This window comes from Budorcas taxicolor, chromosome 20 (assembly GCF_023091745.1).
Source record: "Budorcas taxicolor isolate Tak-1 chromosome 20, Takin1.1, whole genome shotgun sequence".
Lineage (NCBI taxonomy): Eukaryota > Metazoa > Chordata > Mammalia > Artiodactyla > Bovidae > Budorcas > Budorcas taxicolor.
In genome coordinates, this window is record NC_068929.1 from 38432260 (window position 1) to 38450770 (window position 18511).

Consider the following 18511-nt stretch of genomic DNA (forward strand, 5'->3'; position numbering starts at 1 on the left):
GCCATGAAAGAGACATGAATTCCTTTAACGGGGGTGGGAGTGCGATCACACGTGCAACTGTAGAGACAGCAGATTCTGAGCTAGCATCCACTGCCTCTAGCCAGGAAAGTCAGGAGTAAAGGCAGCCCTTTGTTCCAAGGGCCCCATCGGGTTCGGATGACTTGGGAAGCCACATCACTGGAAGCGGCAGTCCAGAGAAGGAATTTTTGAGATGAAGGTCGCTGGGTCCCACCCCTTTCCTGCGGGGTTTCCCTTTCCTGTCCTTAAGCGCACTCTCCCGGGTCCCTTGCCTCAGCCCCGCGAGCCTGGGCTGCGGACGGCGCCCCGACTCCCTACTCCTCCCCTTCGCTGGGCTCGGGGCGATCGCCCCCCGCTGGTGGGGCTCCCGGCTCCCCGGAGCCGGCTACTTTGCGCGGCCCCAGCTCGAGTTAATAAACAGTTAAGTTTGGAAGACTCAGCAGACACGTTGAGGGGGAGTTACCCAACCCAGGCAGCAAAAACATCCCGGCGCATTCCTGGGGAGTCCAAAGCTGCCAGCATCTGATTAGAACCATATCTCGCCGGGAGTGGCCCGCGGCTCCGAGGCTCCCGGGCCGGCGGCTATTTAAGCGCGGCAGCCGTGTGGGCAGCGCGGCAGCCAGGAGGCTCGGGCACCGAGGAGTCATGCTCGCATCGCAGAGGCGCTAGCTAGACTGTGAGTAGCTCTGGTTCCTTCTTCCCTTTGGCCCCATTTTTGGCGACCTCCCTCCCTCCTTTGCTCTTTTCCCCTCTTGGGATGCAAAACTGGGACTGTTGGGGCGTCTTATTAAGGAGACGGCGGCGTACTTGGGCAGACAGGCGCTTTTGTGGCCTGACATCCGAGGAATGCTTCCACGGAAAGCCTTTACCTTTGGGGTCGGACTCCAGATGTCCAGCTAGTGACATGTAACAAGCGCCTCCCTTGTGTGTGTGCGTGTCTGTCTGTCTGCTTGTTCAAAAGCCCCACTGGTGTGGCTACTGACCGCCTAATTAACTCCTCTAAGAGTGTTTATTTTTGCCGTGTGACAAAGGCTGGGGACTTGGTTTGTACCCACCAGAAGCTTTTTCCCAGTGACTGACAACGTGTGGCGTTAAAATGTGAACTTTGTCTTACACCCGCATTCTTAAGAAAGTATCTGCCCAAGAGACTGAACAAACTTGTTTGAAATCCTCTGGGGATTTAAAAGGTGTTTGCCTGCTTGCTGTAATCTAAAAAGATTAAGGATGAATTTTAGGAAAGGGGGGAAAAGAATGAATGGGTTAACACCGTGGAGCCCCAGTCAGCATAGCGGGTTTCATAGCATGGAGCTGACTGTGTTATTTGTTCGGGCTGTCCTTCCCTCTTGACTTAATTCTTAGCAAGGAATTCAGGTCCGCAGTCAGTTTTAGCAGGGAGCCCTTTGAGTCCAAAGGGAAATCTAACTGGATTAAAAATGCTTAAAGAATCTGGATGTTATCTCCACCCCCACCTTATCCTCTTTTTTTTTTTTTAAGTTTGTGTTTGGAAGGAAGAGAGGCGCTCTGTAAAACGAGAAGAGCAGAAATCAGCTTCCAGACACATGGAAAGACTTAAAAATTCTGGAGGGGCGACTTCATGAATAGTAAATGTTGTTATTGCACTATAAAGTGACTTAATGAAAAAATTTCTGGCTCTAATCAGACAAAGCAGGGGAGTGGAGTAGAAGGAGGTGAGACAGAAGTAACTCAAATAGAAGGAATGGCTGAGGAAGAGAAAGCAGCTGCAAAAAAAATGCCTTCGAGATGTCCAATAAGGTTCTCGAAATGGCTTTGACGGGATTTTAATTGATCTTCCTGCAGGCTTGAGGTTGGCTCCCCACACAGGAGCGTCTCCTGGCTATTGGTGAGGGAAAAACTAGCTGGGAATGGGGGAGCTTGACAGCTATCAAAAGACTTGTCTCCCTTGCTCTGGGTCTCACCTCCACCTGGCTTCTTAAACCAGCAGCCAGACCTTGTAGGCTACTCTTCTCCGGGCCCGGTGCCCACCCTACCTCTCACCAGGTTCTGTCTCTTCTTCTTTGAGGGGAGATTGGCCTCCATGACACTGTAAGAAACTTTGTTGCCATGAGAATTCACCCCTTTTGGTTGAAGTGCTAGGTATGTGGCTATACCAAATATAATGTGCAATCTTGTCAGAAAAGCACAAAAGAGGCCTGGTGGTTTTCTTTCCAGTGTGTATTTCTGGGACAGATTACTTCTAAATCCCTCGTCAGTCTCCTCCTAAGGCAGACTGGATTCTTTTTCCTGTTGATGGTGAATAACTTCATTTTCCCTTCCCTTCCCACTCCCAGCTCTCTTCCTTCTTATCCAAATGGATGCCCTAGAATGGATGCCCTTCTCAAGCTCTACCCTCCTCCATTTCAAAATAGAAGGTAGAGGACTGTCTCCCAGCTTCCAGCTCTGACACATAGGTAGCTGCCATTCTGGTGGTCTTAGACACAAGCTGATTTTCTCCTTAGGATGTGAGAGAGGGAAGGGGGTCCCATTGCTTGTTCAAGGCCTTGCCTCATTGTTAAGGGCAGAAATTAGGATCTGCATTTCCACTCAAGACTTTTTATAGTTGTGGATTCAACTAAAAGTCCAAATTCCTGTGCCTTAGGCTGGCTCCTTGCTTTGCCTGAAAGGTCAAATGACTTTCAACCACCTTGTTTGGGTTGAACAGAATTGCTTTTGAGACGCTTGTTGGCATGAAGGGACCCCAGGAAGCGGCTGTCCAGCCGGTTGGGGTGACCTTTATTTTCCTGCTCAGCCATGCCTCTGTTACCTGAGGATTTACAGAGGGGAAGACGGAAGTCTTGGTCATGGCTCCTGGTCAGTAGGAGGCTTTGTGGAAACGTGGACCCTTGGTGGTAGAGCCAGTAAGTGCCGTTTTATTTCTCTTCCTACCCTCATATGTCTGTAAACCTACACTAGCTACCACAGATATTTTTCACCTGGGTGTTTTTGGTTTTTTTTGTTTTTTTTTTGTTTTTGGCTGCATTATGTTTGTTGCTGCGTGCAGGCTTTCTCTAGTTTCAAAGAATGGGGGCTACTTACTCTTTGTGGTGTGTCGGCTTCTCATTGCAATGGCGTCTCTTGTGAAACAGAGACGCTAGAGTGTGGACTCAGTTAGTTGTGGCACATGGGGTTAATTGCTCTGTGGCATGTGGGATCTTCCCAGACTAAGGATCGAACCTGTGTCCCCTGCATTGGCAGACAGATTCTTAACCACTGGACCAGCAGGGAAGCCCACCAGGGAAGCCATAGTTTTGAAGGTTCCGTATGTTTCCCTTCCTCAGTCTTTCCTAACTTGAGGGTTTAATCAGTGTTTTTCTTAGAGACAAATCTAAGATACTTAAATACTTAAAAAGGCCACCAAAGACAGAGCTCCAGGGCGCTAAGTTGCCCTAAGGAGAAAAGACTTGAAAGTGTTCTGGTTGAGGAAGTTTTGGTATCTGACCAAATGCCTAGGGCTCTCTAAGGCCCAGGAAGGTGGCTCAGAGGGTAAAGCGTCTGCCTGCAGTGCAGGAGACCCAGGTTCAATCCCTGGGTTGGGAAGATCCCCTGGAGAAGGAAACGGCAACCCCCTCCAGTATTCTTGCCTGGAGAATCCCATGGATGGAGCAGCCTGGTAGGCTACAGTCCACGGGGCTGCAAAGAGTCGGACACGACTGAGCGACTTCACTTTCTTTCTTTCACTTTCTAGGGTTCTCTACCCTCCAGGGGCTTCCCTGGTGGCTCAGTGGTAAAGAATCTACATGCCAGTGCAAGAGACACAGTTTCGATCCCTGGGTTGGGAAGATCCTTGCAGTAGGAAATGGCAACCCCCTCCAGTATTCTTCCCTGGAGAATTCCATGGACAAGAGGAGCCTGGCGGGCTACAGTCCATGGGGTCACAAGAGTTGGACATGACTGAGCATGCACACACCCTCCAAGCAGAACCAGAATGAGGACTGGCAGTATGAAACACCTGAGGAACAGGATGTGATATCTAAAAATTCTCTGGTGTTGCTGTGTAATTCTAAAGTTGAAGCTGTGCCACTGAATTGCACAGAGGTTGGCCAAAATCACATTTAGCTGAAATAGCTGTAACCCCAGATCTCTGTATTTAAGGGAAACCTAACTCATGGTTATGTATCCTGACCGGATTAATCCTGTGACTCAGAAGGAAAGCAGGCCTTGGAGTCCCCTTCTTCTACAAAGAACACACTGATTTCCTGTGAGAGGAACAAATATGCTGAGAGTGAACACAAAGCGCTGGCCCATAGGTCGTTTCTGCCTCCCACCTAGCTAAGCCAGGGAGTGGTGGTAAGCAAGTGGGTTCTGCAGTCCTATGGCCTCAGTTCAAATCCCAGGGACTGCACTGCTGCCTGTGCGACCTTGAGCAAATTGCATCACTTCTCTGTACTTAAGCTTTCTTATCCGAAGAGAATAATACCTACCCACAGTTTTGCTGAGAAGACCGTTAATCTAATATGCTTAGACTCCTTTATTCCGTTGTTTTGTTTTCATTTTGCCTCCTGAACTGCTGAATTACATATCTTTAGTGAAAATTATAGGCAGAATGGGGAATATCTTTGTCAAAATTGGACACCGCTCATCTACCTGAAAAATGTTAATCCCTTAAGCTCTTCATATGAACAAAGCCAGAGAATTTGCTGTGCTTACGCTAAACCAACTGGGAGTTACTCTCTGTTCTCTGCCTGGAGCTTGCAGTTTGGTTTGGTCAAGCTGATCTCTGGTCTCATTTCAGTCTTTCCTCCCACCCCCAGACTCCCTACAGAGGGGGAGCAGTCTTTCCCCAAGAAGTCAGCACTGGAGCAGAAGGAAGGGGGAAGGGAGGGACCCCTGTACTAAACTGAGGAACTAGACTAGAAATAAAAAGCCTTCTAAGTACCTAGGGCCCCATACTGTCCTTGCCCACAGAGCTGGGCAGGTTGGCATGGTTACTCCCCTTCCCAAATCTTTTTCCTACCTTGGAAGGAGGCCTGCTACCTTCAGTCAGTCAGTCAGTCAGTTCAGTCGCTCAGTCGTGTCCAACTCTTTGCGACCCCATGAATCACAGCACGCCAGGCCTCCCTGTCCATCACCGACTCCCAGAGTTCACTCAGACTCACGTCCATCAAGTCAGTGATGCCATCCAGCCATCTCATCCTCAGTCATCCCCTTCTCCTCCTGCCCCCAATCCCTCCCAGCATCAGAGTCTTTCCCAATGAGTCAACTCTTCGCATGAGGTGGCCAAAGTACTGGAGTTTCAGCTTTAGCATCATTCCTTCCAAAGAAATCCCAGGGCTGATCTCCTTCAGAATGGACTGGTTGGATCTCCTTGCAGTCCAAGGGACTCTCAAGAGTCTTCTCCAACACCACAGTTCAAAAGCATCAATTCTTCGGCGCTCAGCCTTCTTCACAGTCCAACTCTCACATCCATATATGACCACAGGAAAAGCCATAGCCTTGGCTAGACGGACCTTAGTCGGCAAAGTAATGTCTCTGCTTTTGAATATGCTATCTAGGTTGGTCATAACTTTTCTTCCAAGGAGTAAGCGTCTTTTAATTTCATGGCTGCAGTCACCATCTGCAGTGATTTTGGAGTCCCCCCCCCAAAATAAAGTCTGACACTGTTTCCACTGTTTCCCCATCTATTTCCCATGAAGTGATGGGACCGGATGCCATGATCTTCGTTTTCTGAATGTTGAGCTTTAAGCTAACTTTTTCTCTGTCCACTTTCACTTTCATCAAGGGGCTTTTTAGTTCCTCTTCACTTTCTGCCATAAGGATGGTGTCATCTGCGTATCTGAGGTTATTGATATTTCTCCCAGCTACCTTAGGGTAAGCAAAATCTGAACAAATTGCTTCCTGGTCTAAAAATGGAAGTTACTTTTTTTTCTTATGTGAGATAGAATGTCCTCTCTACCTACCTCATCTTTCCCTTCTAAATTTATTTTAATCCAAAACTTTACTCCTAATTGTCCAACTCCAGCTCATACTTAAATCATCACAGTAAAGAAACAACCTTAAGACTTATAAAATTTCAGGAACATAAAAGCTGCTGCTTCAATGTAGAAGCAGCCCGGCAGTGTCTCTCTGCTGCTATAAGTTATAACTTAGCCTCTAGGATAGCTAGAGGCAAGTGACCTTTAACTTCTTCAAACTGGTAAGAACTTTGTGTCAACAGAGCAGCCCGAATGAATGTTCAGCTGCAGGGAAGTTACCAGGAGGCAGAATGCATAAAGGCTGTCACTTAGATATTTAGGTAACCACAAAGGAGAAGGAGCTGCTGGGTTTGAAAGTAAAAATACTGGAAAAGCTGGGTTTGAAACATTCTCCAACCTGGAAGAGATTTGGGCGAGGAATTTATGATTGAATGTTTCCTCTGGCTAAAAAGTGACCCCATTTCTCTCTAGCAATGTGTTACTCTGAAACAGACTTAGATCTTTGTGTGACAGGTAAACTGCTGGAAGTTCTCATTTAACAGTTAAATTCATTCATTCTTTCAGTGTTGGACACTTCGCTAGAGTGTGTAGTTCACACTAGAAAGAACTCATCTCAGACTAACTCTCAGAGTGTAGTCCCCAGATCAGCTACATCAGCATCACTTGGCAACTTGTTGGAAATGCAAATTCTTGGTTCCTGTCCCAGACCCACTAAACCAAATATGAGCAGTAGGGTCCATCCAGCTGTATTCCAACAAACCCTTCACATGATCTAAGAGAAACTTTCATAACTCAGTTGTTCAGTGGAAAGCATAACAAAGTAACTGAATTCCTACAATCATGGAAATAATAAAGCAAAGCACTTAAACAGAGCTCAGTTTGGCACCCCACTCCAGTATTCTTGCCTGGAAAATCCCACAGAAGGAGGAGCCTGGTAGGCTGCAGTCCATGGGGTCGCGAAGAGTCGGACATGACTGAGCGACTTCACTTTTCACTTTCATGCATTGGAGAAGGCAATGGCAACCCACTCCAGTGTTCTTGCCTGGAGAATCCCAGGGATGGCGGAGCCTGGTAGGCTGCCGTCTGTGGGGTCGCACAGAGTCGGACACGACTGAAGCGACTTAGCAGCAGCAGCAGCAGCAGCAACAGCAGCAGCAGCAGCAACAGCAGCAGCAGCAGCAGCAGTTTAACTGAATCTTAAAAAGATGAAAAAACACAGATCCTGATTTTTTTCCTGCTATCTCAAGTACTGCTTTTTTGATTCTAGGAAAACCGATCTACTCCTTAGCTCTATATTACCACCTCGTTTCCAAATTCTTTTCCCTCTTCTGGGGTTTTAAAGGAACATAATTAATCTCCATTTATTAGAGAACTGTCCCAGTTACTTCTTTTTAAAAAAGATTTCAGCAAACTAGATCATTCTTCTTGAGCCAGATGGTTTTCTCTAACCTATAAAACATTTTATTTTGTTTTTTCATGCCATGCCCAGAGTACAGATGAAGCCCTGCCCATCATGGTAAATGAATCTGTTGCACTTGGTTTTTATAGTGCTTTATGGTTAATGCAGTACTGTTCTTCTCCCGTCTGACTTTCACTTTAAATAACTTAAGGTAGAAACAATATCTCCATTTCTTTGCTCCAGTGTGATCAATAGATATCAGCCTGCCCAAGGTCATTCCAGTTAAGTGGTAGAGTCAGAATAAAAGCATGAATCTTTATGATTAAAATCTTGATGTTTATCAGAATACTTAGTAAATACCTTTATGTGAAGTATGTGGCGAGGCTAGCAATGGAAGAACTCCCAGTGAGTAGAATCTAGAAGAAAGTCTGAGTTACGTAAAGGAAAGACAGTAGACTCTAGTCCTGCAGTGGAATGACGACAGCATGGCTGTTTCTTAGGCATGATACTCAATGTCTCTGACCCGGAGTCACTTCACTCACCTTGCACAACAGTCCTAAGACTGACTGGCGTTAATCAGAGAGACTGGTGTTTAGCAGAGGTCGCTTCTTAGATTGAAAGATACAAGGGTGTGATGTAGGAGAGAACTGGAACTCTGAAGAGGCAGCAGAGGTTAGTGGTTAAGAACCTGGGCTCTGAACCACAAATGACTGTGTCTGAAGTAACTAAGCTGATATAAATGGTCCTGTTTTCATTGTTTGTGGTCTTTAGGCAAACTAAAATCTACAGATGAATGGAATCAGGCTGCAAACGAGAAGCCCATCTTTCTTATATACCGTGAAACTATTAAATGTGAGGGTCAAGCAAGAAAATGTGGCAACGCTTCATAGACCAGTACAGGCACACAGATGTTAACTCTTAAGGCACCTCTCAAATGTTCTCTGGGCAGGGCAGTTGAGTCCTCCTGAGGTTAGCATTAATCTATGCCCAAAGAACTAGAAAGTGAAGAATAACTTCATTAATGGATCTGTGCTGAGTGCAACTGCCCTCCTTATTCTATTAAGAAACATTTCACCCAGTGACCTCACTTATTCTTCATATTTTAAGTGCCCTTTTAAGGGAACAAGACCTGTTCTAATCTTCTATAATATGTAATGCAGATTCTAACATGCTTTTTGTTACCATTTAGTGCAGCAGAAATAAGCCACATGTGTGTGAATATTTGTCAGAGGGTTCACATAGTCCTGTGAAGATTGCTGAACCAGTCTGTCTTTGGGACGCAATGTTAATCCTGATGGAAAACATATAACTTAACTTGTAGACCAAAGGATCAGAAATTGGAATGGTACATATAGTAGGTGCTCAAATCTCCTTTCAAAGAAAATAATCAGCTGTGCTTTACTACATCAGCATTGAGTGGTGGTGGTGTGATTTTGGAGTTTTTTTTGGGGATTTCTTTTTCAAACCTTTGCCTCTGAAGTCAGACATCTTAAATAAAACCCCAACTTCAAAGTAGAAAACAAATATGTAACTGATCGAACAAGCTCTTTTGCCATAGGTGGTTTGCAGTATGGAGATTTAATATTGATTGCTCCCTGGACCAAGGTTCAGCTGTTAGCTGAAACTTTTCAGAAGTGTTCATGTACTTGAATTGAAATGATAGTTTTATTTAATGTCCAACCTGTCTTCTGAAGGATATATTGATGCATAGATATTTGCTTGGCTGCCTGATAACTTGTTCTTGGGGTTTTTGATTTGTCAGCTGGTCTGAAATTTTTGTTGATTGTAATTGAAATTTGGATAAAAGTATTTGCATTTACTTTCTAGTGGTAATTTTAAATGGTAACTTTAAAGTTAGCATCTAAACGGTAACACCCACTAGGGAACATATAACTGTCAACAATTGCTTCCTACAAGAAATTAAGAAAAAATGACAACCACTCAAGTAATATATTGTTTTATTATAATTAAATGGTATACAGCAGAGTCCAGAGAAAGGAAAGGACTCATGTGATGATGGACTTGACCTTTAAACGAATGGTGGAAGTCAGATCGGCAAAGCGAGGAAGAAAAATGCATTCTAGGCAGAAGCTCATAAATATATCATGCAGATGTATGCCCAAAGAATACTGCCTGGCCAGACCAACAGAAAGTACAAAATGGTAGAGAGGTCAGAGGCGATAGATTTGAAAACAAGAGCTGTATTGCACTGAGCTTTGGATGTCAGGGCAAGAACTTAGGTCTTTATCTGCTAAGCAGTAGATTCCTTTATTAAATCAGGAGACCATAATGCTGACTCAGATCAATTAACCTAGCTAGCTATCTTGGCAGTAAGAGTTTGAGTGGCGATTGCTCAGCAGTTGAAAAAAAAACCTGTATTTCATGAAAAATTAGAAAAGTAAAGATTTTAATATTAAGGAACAAATGGCATCCTTGTATTACCCCTAATGTTTTAACGGCACTGCTGTTTACCAGACTGGGGGTGGAGGGGCAAGGGTGGGGGTGAGGTCAGTTCAGTCACTTAGTCATGTCCGACTCTCTGCGACCTCATGAACTGCAGCACGCCAGGCCTCCCTGTCCATCACCAACTCCCGGTGTCCACCCAAACCCATGTGCACTGAGTCAGTGTTGCCATCCAACCATCTCATCCTCTGTCGTCCCCTTCTCCTCCTACCCTCAATCTTTCCCAGAATCAGGGTCTTTTCCAATGAGTCAGCTCTTCACATCAGGTGGCCAAAGTACTGGAGTTTCAGCTTCATAATCAGTCTTACCAATGAACACCCAGGACTGATCTCCTTTAGGATGGACTGATTGGATCTCCTTGTAGTCCAAAGGACACCCAAGAGTCTTCTCCATCACCACAGTTCAAAAGCATCAATTCTTTGGCACTCAGCTTTCTTTACAGTCCAACTCTCACATCCATACATGACCACTGGAAAAACCATAGCCTTGACTAGACGGACCTTTGTTGGCAAGGTAATGTCTCTGAATATGTAGTAATGTAGTAATTCAAAGTAATGCCTTTGAATATGCTATCTAGGTTGGTCATAACTTTCCTTCCAAGGAGTAAGTGTCTTTTAATTTCATGGCTGCAATTGGCACTTGCAGTGATTTTGGAGCCCAGAAAAATAAAGTCAGCCACTGTTTCCACTGTTTCCCCATCTGTTTGCCATGAAGTGATGAGACCAGATGCCATGATCTCAGTTTTCTGAATGTTGAGCTTTAAGCCAACTTTTTCACTCTCCTCTTTCACTTTCATCAAGAGGCTCTTTAGTTCTTCACTTTCTGCCATAAAGGTGGTGTCATCTGCATATCTGAGGTTGTTGATATTTCTCCCGGCAATCTTGATTCCAGCTTGTGCTTCCTCCAGCCCAGCATTTCTCATGATGTACTCTGCATATAAGTTAAATAAGCAGGATGACAATATACAGCCTTGACGTACTCCTTTTCCTATTTGGAACCAGTCTGTTGTTCCATGTCCAGTTCTAACTGTTGCTTCCTGACCTGCATACAGATTTCTCAACAGGCAGGTCAGGTGGTCTGGTATTCCCATCTCTTTCAGAATTCCCATAATTTATTGTGATCCACACAGTCAAAGGCTTTGGCATAGTCAATAAAGCAGAAATAGAGGATTTTTTGGAACTCTCTTGCTTTTTCGATGATCCAGCAGATGTTGGCAATTTAATCTCTGTTTCCTCTGCCTTTTCTAAAACCAGCTTGAACATCTGGAAGTTCACGGTTCACGTATTGCTAAAGCCTGGCTTGGAGAATTTTGAGCATTACTTTACTAGCATGTGAGATGAGTGCAATTGTGTGGTAGTTTGAGTATTCTTTGGCATTGCCTTTCTTTGGGATTGGAATGAAAACTGACCTTTTCCAGTCCTGTGGCCACTGCTAAGTTTTCCAAATTTGCTGGCATATTGAGTGGGATGGGGTGGGGCTAGGAAAGTAGGATAAATAATTCCCTGACCTCAACATTTCGTTGAATTAGGGGAAGATTTCTACATGAATCAGAGGGCAACAATAGGTCAAGTGTAGAGAAATAGTAGGGCTAGTGAGAGGTCAGTGAAGACCTGTTGTTATTTTTTAATTGGAGGATAATTGTTTTATAGTGTTGTATTGGTTTCTGCTGTACAACATGAATCAATCATAATATTATATATATATATACCCTCGTCCTCTTTTCTAGTGAGTTGGCTGTTTGCGTCAGGTGGTCAAAGTATTGAATCTTCAGCTTCAGCATCAGTCTTCCCAATGATTATTCAGAGTTGATTTCCTTTAGGATTGATTGATTTGATCTCCTTGCAGTCTAAGGAACTCTCAAGAGTCTTCTCCAGCACCATAGTTCAAAAGCATCAATTCTTCAGTGCTCAGCCTTCATTATGGTCTAACTCTCCCATCTGTACATGATTACTGGAAAAACCATAGCTTTGACTATACTGACCTTTATCAGCAAAGTGATGTCTCTGCTTTTTGGGAGTGGCAGAGGGTGAGATGGTTAGATAGAATTACCAATTCAATGGACATGCATTTGAGCAAACTCTGGGAGATAGTGAAGGATGGGGAAGCCTGTCATGCTGCAGTTCATGGGGTTGCAAAGAGTCAAATAGGACTTATCGACTGAACAACAAACAGCCCCTTCCTCTGAGCCTCCCTCCAACCCTACCGCCATCCCTCTAGGTCATCACAGTACCAAGCTGGGTTCCTTGTATTATATAGCAGCTTCCCACTAGTTATCTATTTTGTTCATAGTAGACACATCTTGGAGGGACTTTGAATGATGGGTAAGAATACAAGTAGGTGAAGGCAGCAAATGCTACAGCCTAGGGAGGTAATAAGGCATTGTGTGAGTGTCCATGGTAAATGGAAGTGATCAGCCTCTCCAGGGAACAGGTGGCTATGTATATATTTAGTGTGCATTCTAATTATGCAAGGCTTTGAATCTCAGGTTGACTTTGAATGGAGGAATTGAACAGTAATGCCTGATTAATACAAAATCAGGAAACCCTGAGGTCTGATAGGGCACCACTACAAGAATTCAACCATGAAAATAGGTCAGGGACAACTAAAGTCTCTTACAATTTGGATTCTCATTGGATCCTTTTGAGAAGATGAAAGGTAGAAGTCACCCCACATAAATCTTCTTTACTTCATATATTCTACTACTATGAAATACCTGTACTTTGTGTATCAGTTCAGTTCAGTTCAGTCACTCAGTCATATCTGACTCTTTGCGACCCCATGTACTACAGCACGCCAGGCTCTCCTGTCCATCACCAACTTCTGGAACCTGCTCAAACTCATGTCCGTTGAGTTGATGATGCCATCCAATCATCTCATCCTCTGTTATCCCCTTCTCCTCCCACCTTCAATCTTTTCCAGCATCAGAGTCTTTTCCAGTGAGTCAGTTCTTCGCATCAGGTAGCCAAAGTATTGGAGTTTCAGCTTCAGCATCAGTCCTTCCAATGAATATTCAGGACTGATTTCCTTTAGGATTGACCTGTTTGATCTCCTTGCAGTCCAAGGGACTCTCAAGAGTCTTCTCCAACACCACAGTTCAAAAGCATCAATTCTTTGGTGCTCAGCTTTCTTTATGGTCCAGCTCTCACATCCATACATGACTACTGGAAAAACATAGTCCTGTGTGTATAAAACAATATCAAAATAGCACTGTGTTAAGAGTTGGCTAATTTTGAGGAGCAAGGTATGTGACACAAGGTAGTACACCTTCTTTGGAAGCAGGAGTTCAGAATGGTGATGAGGAAAGATTGGGAAGGAAAGCCAGAAGTAAGTAAAAAACAAATTCATTTTTGGTGGAGAGGGAGGAGAGATGAAAATGAAGAGCACTTATAGAAAATAGAAGGCCAGAAGTGTGCCACATTCAGTGGATATGTGAACAGTCTAAGATACAATCTTAGTTTCATTGTGGATCTTTTAGGTATATCCATGAACAAAAGAAAATCTGTACTTCTGTTTCCAGATAGTGTGTAGAGACACAAATGTTCAGCTTTCCATACAAAAACTCTGTAATGCTCTAATAGAAACAGTGGATGCAACTGTGCACTGCTTTAGGATCCAGATTCTTATATTTCATGCAGCCAGCACTTGTTGAGGGCCTCGCTATTCAGGGTGATGGGAAGCCATTTTCCTTTAAAAATTATTTACTTTTAATTGAAGAATAATTGCTTTACAGTATTGTGTTCATTTCTACCAAAGATCGACATGAATCAGCTATAGGTTTATCCATGTCCCCTCCCACTTGAACATCCCTCTTGCTTCCCTCCCCTTTTCACTTCTCTAGGTTCTTACCAAGCCCTGATCTGAATTCCCTGAGTCATACTAAAGCCATTTTCTTAATGAAGGCTGACCTTAACCAAATGTTACCTAATATTCTCTTGCTAATACTTTTGTAAACGAGGTAGTGCTCTTTAAAGAACCAAAGATACTAGTAAGGACCCATGGTTATATTTTCAAAATATTCATTTACATCCACAGTTCAGTTGTTTGGCCTGATCTGAAAGTGACACTGTTGTACTCTTAGAAAAATCTTGTAATTAAGAGTGACACAGACTATTTTTGGTTCTGGAATATAGTGGTTTGTGTCATCTCTGAATTGCTTGTGCTCCTGAAGTGACAAAACTGCTGTCAAAGGAGCATGGTGTTTCTTTCCTATGTTTATGAAAACAGCGTTGATTCAGGGCTCTAGTTTTAAGATAACTTTGCAAGAAACATTGTTGACATTCCTTAATGATCTAACATATCACAAGATTTTTTTCCTCCCACTGGCTCTGTCACAGAGATGCAATATTGTCTTCCAGATTGCAATATTATTATAGTGAAAAGTGTTATTTGCTCAGTTGTGTCCCAACTCTTTGGGACTCCATGGACTATAGCTCATCAGGCTCCTCTGTCGAGGAGGCTTGGAATTCTCTAGGCAAGAGTACTGGCGTGGGTAGCCATTCTTTTCCTTCAACTGATCTTCTTGTCCCAGGTATCGAACCTGGGTCTCCTGCATTGCAGGCAGATTCTTTACTATCCGAGCCACCAAGAAAGCCCAATATTGTTATAGAATATTCTCTAATATTCAATGTAAATATCCTCCATCTAATTAATGTTTTAAGTAAATGTCATCATGTTAAACTGTCTTGAAAAGGAAAAATATAGACAAAATTTTCATCTTTCCATGGTCAATATTTAAAAGAGAGCAATTTATAGAATTCCTTGAAGTAGTCTAATTTTACCTTCTTTTACTAAACGTTATTAATGGCAGTAAAACTTTATAGTCTAATTGGAAGTATTTCATCTAAAATACTCAGCTTATTTTACATGCTTATTTTCTCTCTCCTGCCTACACTGTAAGCCCCTTGAGAGCCGTATCTATTTTTGTCACTGTATATATAGCATAATACAGTGCTTAGTACACAGCAGGTGTTCAATAAACATTCACCAGGTGAATGAGTGACTCAAGCTACTCATCTGCAACATTATTTGGAATTTATTATAAATTGAGCAGAGTGGGGAGCTTCAGCTTGCCTTATATTTGGTATAAACAAAATAGTTTTGTCTTTTTTTTTTAATTTTAAGGTTGTTTATAATAAGCAATATCCCTAGGTTCCTCTAAGTTATATCAGCACGGGGCCTGAGAAAGGCCAACAAACTGTTACTGAAATTTAACAGATAGTGTAGTCTTTTCAAGTCCTTGGTTTAACTTCTACCACTGGAATGTTCATCACGGCCTTCAAATCTATCTGACCCCATGAACACAATCACTGGCTGGTAATAATCATAGTGGTGAATAGTTCTCAACCTGGTATTTCCTCCAAGGACAGCTTCTTATTCTTCTCCTGTTTCTCCTTTTAAAAGCATCCACCAAACTATTTACTAAAGAGCTAATAGAAATTGAGAAAAATAAATGAAACTGTTGGCTCAGTACTGGGTAATTAAGGTTATCTCTTTCACAGCACGATTTCTGCTCAAATCAAGGAAAGCTGGGTTTTAATTTGTGTGTGCAACTATATTACAGGTAAATATTTGATATCCATTAGGTTCTTTAAAGGAGAAGGAAATGGCAACCCACTCCAGTGTTCTTGCCTGGAGAATCCCAGGGATGGGGGAGCCTGCTGGGCTGCCATCTATGGGGTCGCACAGAGTCGGACACGACTGAAGCGACTTAGCAGCAGCAGCAGCAGCAGCAGGTTCTTTAAATGCTGACTTTGATCTCTACAGAGACCTCACTGGATCTAAGGAAACGAATCTGGAAATTGGCATTAGGCCATACTCTGACCAACTTTAAAAATCCTAGCATAGGAGTTTTGTCAAGCCATAGTGAGCGTTTGATTCAAAACTTACTGTTCATTTGTTTTAATGTATCAAGAGCTTTCCTCAACACCTTTGGATAAGTAAACATCAGTTAATGAAGTCTAAGATTATGGAAAGCTTGCTGTGGGCAGCATTCCACATGCTTCCAGAGATGTTCAAGTTCAATTTGTAGGTTCTTTTAGCTTTTGAGTTTAATTTCAGGTGACTGATCCTAGAGTAGCTTCATGATTCTGTCTTTAGCCCAAGTTAGACTATAGATTTGCCTGCATTTTAAATATTGCTATATGACAAATTAGCACTTCTCTAAGGAATTTCATTTTAGAAATACAGAAAGGCACATGTCACCCTATCACTATTCTAAGTCTGTTAGAAGCAGAAATCTGTCTCTCACCCTACTATCACTCTTCTTAGCCAGCATTTCCTTGGTATTGATCCTTCTAGTCTCTCAGCAGTTTTATAGAGAAACATACACAATGGGAAAATGCTATATATTCTGCTTTAAACAAGGAGCTATAATGACATGACTACTTCAGTCCACAGTTGCCTTTTACAAAAGTTGTCCCTTTAGGTGCTCAAATTGCAAATATCACTTCACTTACATAAATTTTTATAAAACTTACTTGAGAATTCTTCTTTTAGGTTTTAAAATGAAAGTTATAAGACGTATTGCCCTTTTTTTTTTTTAAAGCCATCTTTAGGACACACTGTTTATTTGAAGTTTGAGGGTCACCAAGCATCTTAGCTTGGTAAGATGGGATAACCTTGAATCTGACATTTAAGATTGTTAGACCTTAACCTTTCAATTAAAAGGCTTTGTTTCCAAAAGATTAGCCACATAAATAAATGAAAGAAACCGGCAGTGCTGAATCACTCAAAATGGCAAGTTCATGCAACTCTTCTACTACAAAGCTATCTGGCTCTTTGATGCCGTGGCTCCATACACAGACTTGTCACCACCTCGACCTCCACACCATTGCTCAAAATCTACAAGTCTTCTCAGCGCCGTCTAGACAAAAGAGAGTTCTGTAAATCCACTCTAATCCAATCTGACTTTTCAACCTTTTTGTCATAATATAACCCAGCACGGGTCCAGTATTCTAGCCAAGATGACATAAATATCCTTTTCTCATTGATATCACTTCCTCTTTCCCAAATGTCTTATCTGGCTAACATGCATTCCACCTATCAGAAGAGCTACAAAATTCTCTCTTTTTGCCTGTATTGTTCTAAAACGAAGAAATTCAGAGCATAGATATTAGACGCACGTGACTTTCAGGGAGCTGATTGACTTCTGTACTTCAGCATCCACGCTTGTCAAATAGAGATGACAATACTTTCTTCTAGGACTAAATAAGAGATACATAGCTTCACACTGGGCAAGTAATAAATATTCGATAAATTTAATGTTTAAAAATATGGTATTCCTTCTGTGTTTCTAAAAGGCCTGTTAAAGCCATCCCAACCCTGAACTCCCAACCTACTTTAGTCTGCTATCTTTTTCCAGACCACCTGTCAGCTTCTGAAACCCACAGTCCATTTATGGGTTTCCTGTGCTAGAGTGTAAACCCCGTAAGTAAAAAGGAATGAATTTGAGTCAGTTCTAATGAAGTAAATGACCCTAGAACCTATTATACAGAGTGAAGTAAGTCAAAAAGAGAAAAACAAATATTGCATTATTAATGCATATACATAGAATCTAGAGAGATGGTACTGATGAACCCATTTGCAGGTCAGCAATGGAGACTCAGACACAGAAAACAGACTTGTGTACACAGCAGCGGGAAGGAGAGGGTAGGAAGAAGTGAGAGAAGAGTGCTGAAACATATACATTATCATATGTAAGATAGATTGCCAGTGGGAATTTGCTGTATGACTCAGGGAGCTCAGCACAGTACTCTGACAATCTAGAGGGGTGGGATGGGATGGGAGGTGAGAGGGAGGTTCAAGAGGGAGGGGACAGATGTATACCTATGGCTGATTCATGTAGATGTATGGCAGAAACCAGCACAATAGTGTAAAGCAATTATCCTCCAATTAAAAATAAAGAAATTTAATAAATAAACTCAATAAGGGAATAGATCTTTATTTCACTCACTGATGTATCTCAAGTGCTAGAAGAGTGCCTGGCACATAGTGGGGATGTAGATTTATTACGTGAATTAACTTGTTGGCACTAATCACTGGCATTCGGGGGTTAACTTTGTTTCCAGGCTCTAAACTGTAATGGTTTTGAGCAGGTATCAATCACTAAACCCTTATGCTTTCAACAATAGCAAAAAGAAAAAAAAAAAGAAGAAGAAGAAGCTGCTTGTATTTGAAGGCCTTTTGAATTTTCTAGTAGCACGGCTTCAGGGCAAAATCTAGGGTAGCCAATGATTTACCGTCTGCGGAGTCACTCTGAGTAAGCACAACGCTCTTAAGAGTCAGCAGGGGTGGCATTTGACTCCTAAGAGAATTTCTTAGTTAAAGATGAAAATGTAGCATGAAATTTCAGTTAGAGAGCCTCAACTCTGGAGAGAATGACCAGGTATGTTATTCACATCCTACTTGTGATGAAAGTGAAAGTCACTCAGTTGTTTCCAACGCTTTGCAACCGCATGAACTATACAGTCCATGGAATTCTCCAGGCCTGGAGAATACTGGAGTGGGTAGCCTTTCCCTTCTCCAGGGGAATCTTCCCAACCCAGGGCTTGAACCAGGGTCTCCCACATTGCAGGTGGATTCTTTACCAACTGAGCTGACAATTAATCTTAAAAGTAAAACTTTGCTTATCTTAGAGAGACTAAGAAAGCATGTTATTGTTGTTCTTCTCAGTGTTTTCTTTGGTGAAACTCATTGTCTACAT

At 42.7% G+C, this 18511-nt stretch overlaps 1 protein-coding gene across 2 annotated transcripts in view; it reads left to right on the forward strand.

The window, feature by feature from the left end:
• Window positions 1-553: 553 nt before the first annotated feature.
• Window positions 554-18511, forward strand: part of DAB2 (DAB adaptor protein 2) — a 57074-nt gene continuing 39116 nt past the window's right edge. For both annotated transcript variants that reach the window (XM_052659083.1, XM_052659084.1), the window contains exon 1: window positions 554-694. The gene's annotated coding sequence lies outside the window, so the exon portion shown is untranslated. The remainder of the gene's footprint in view (window positions 695-18511) is intronic.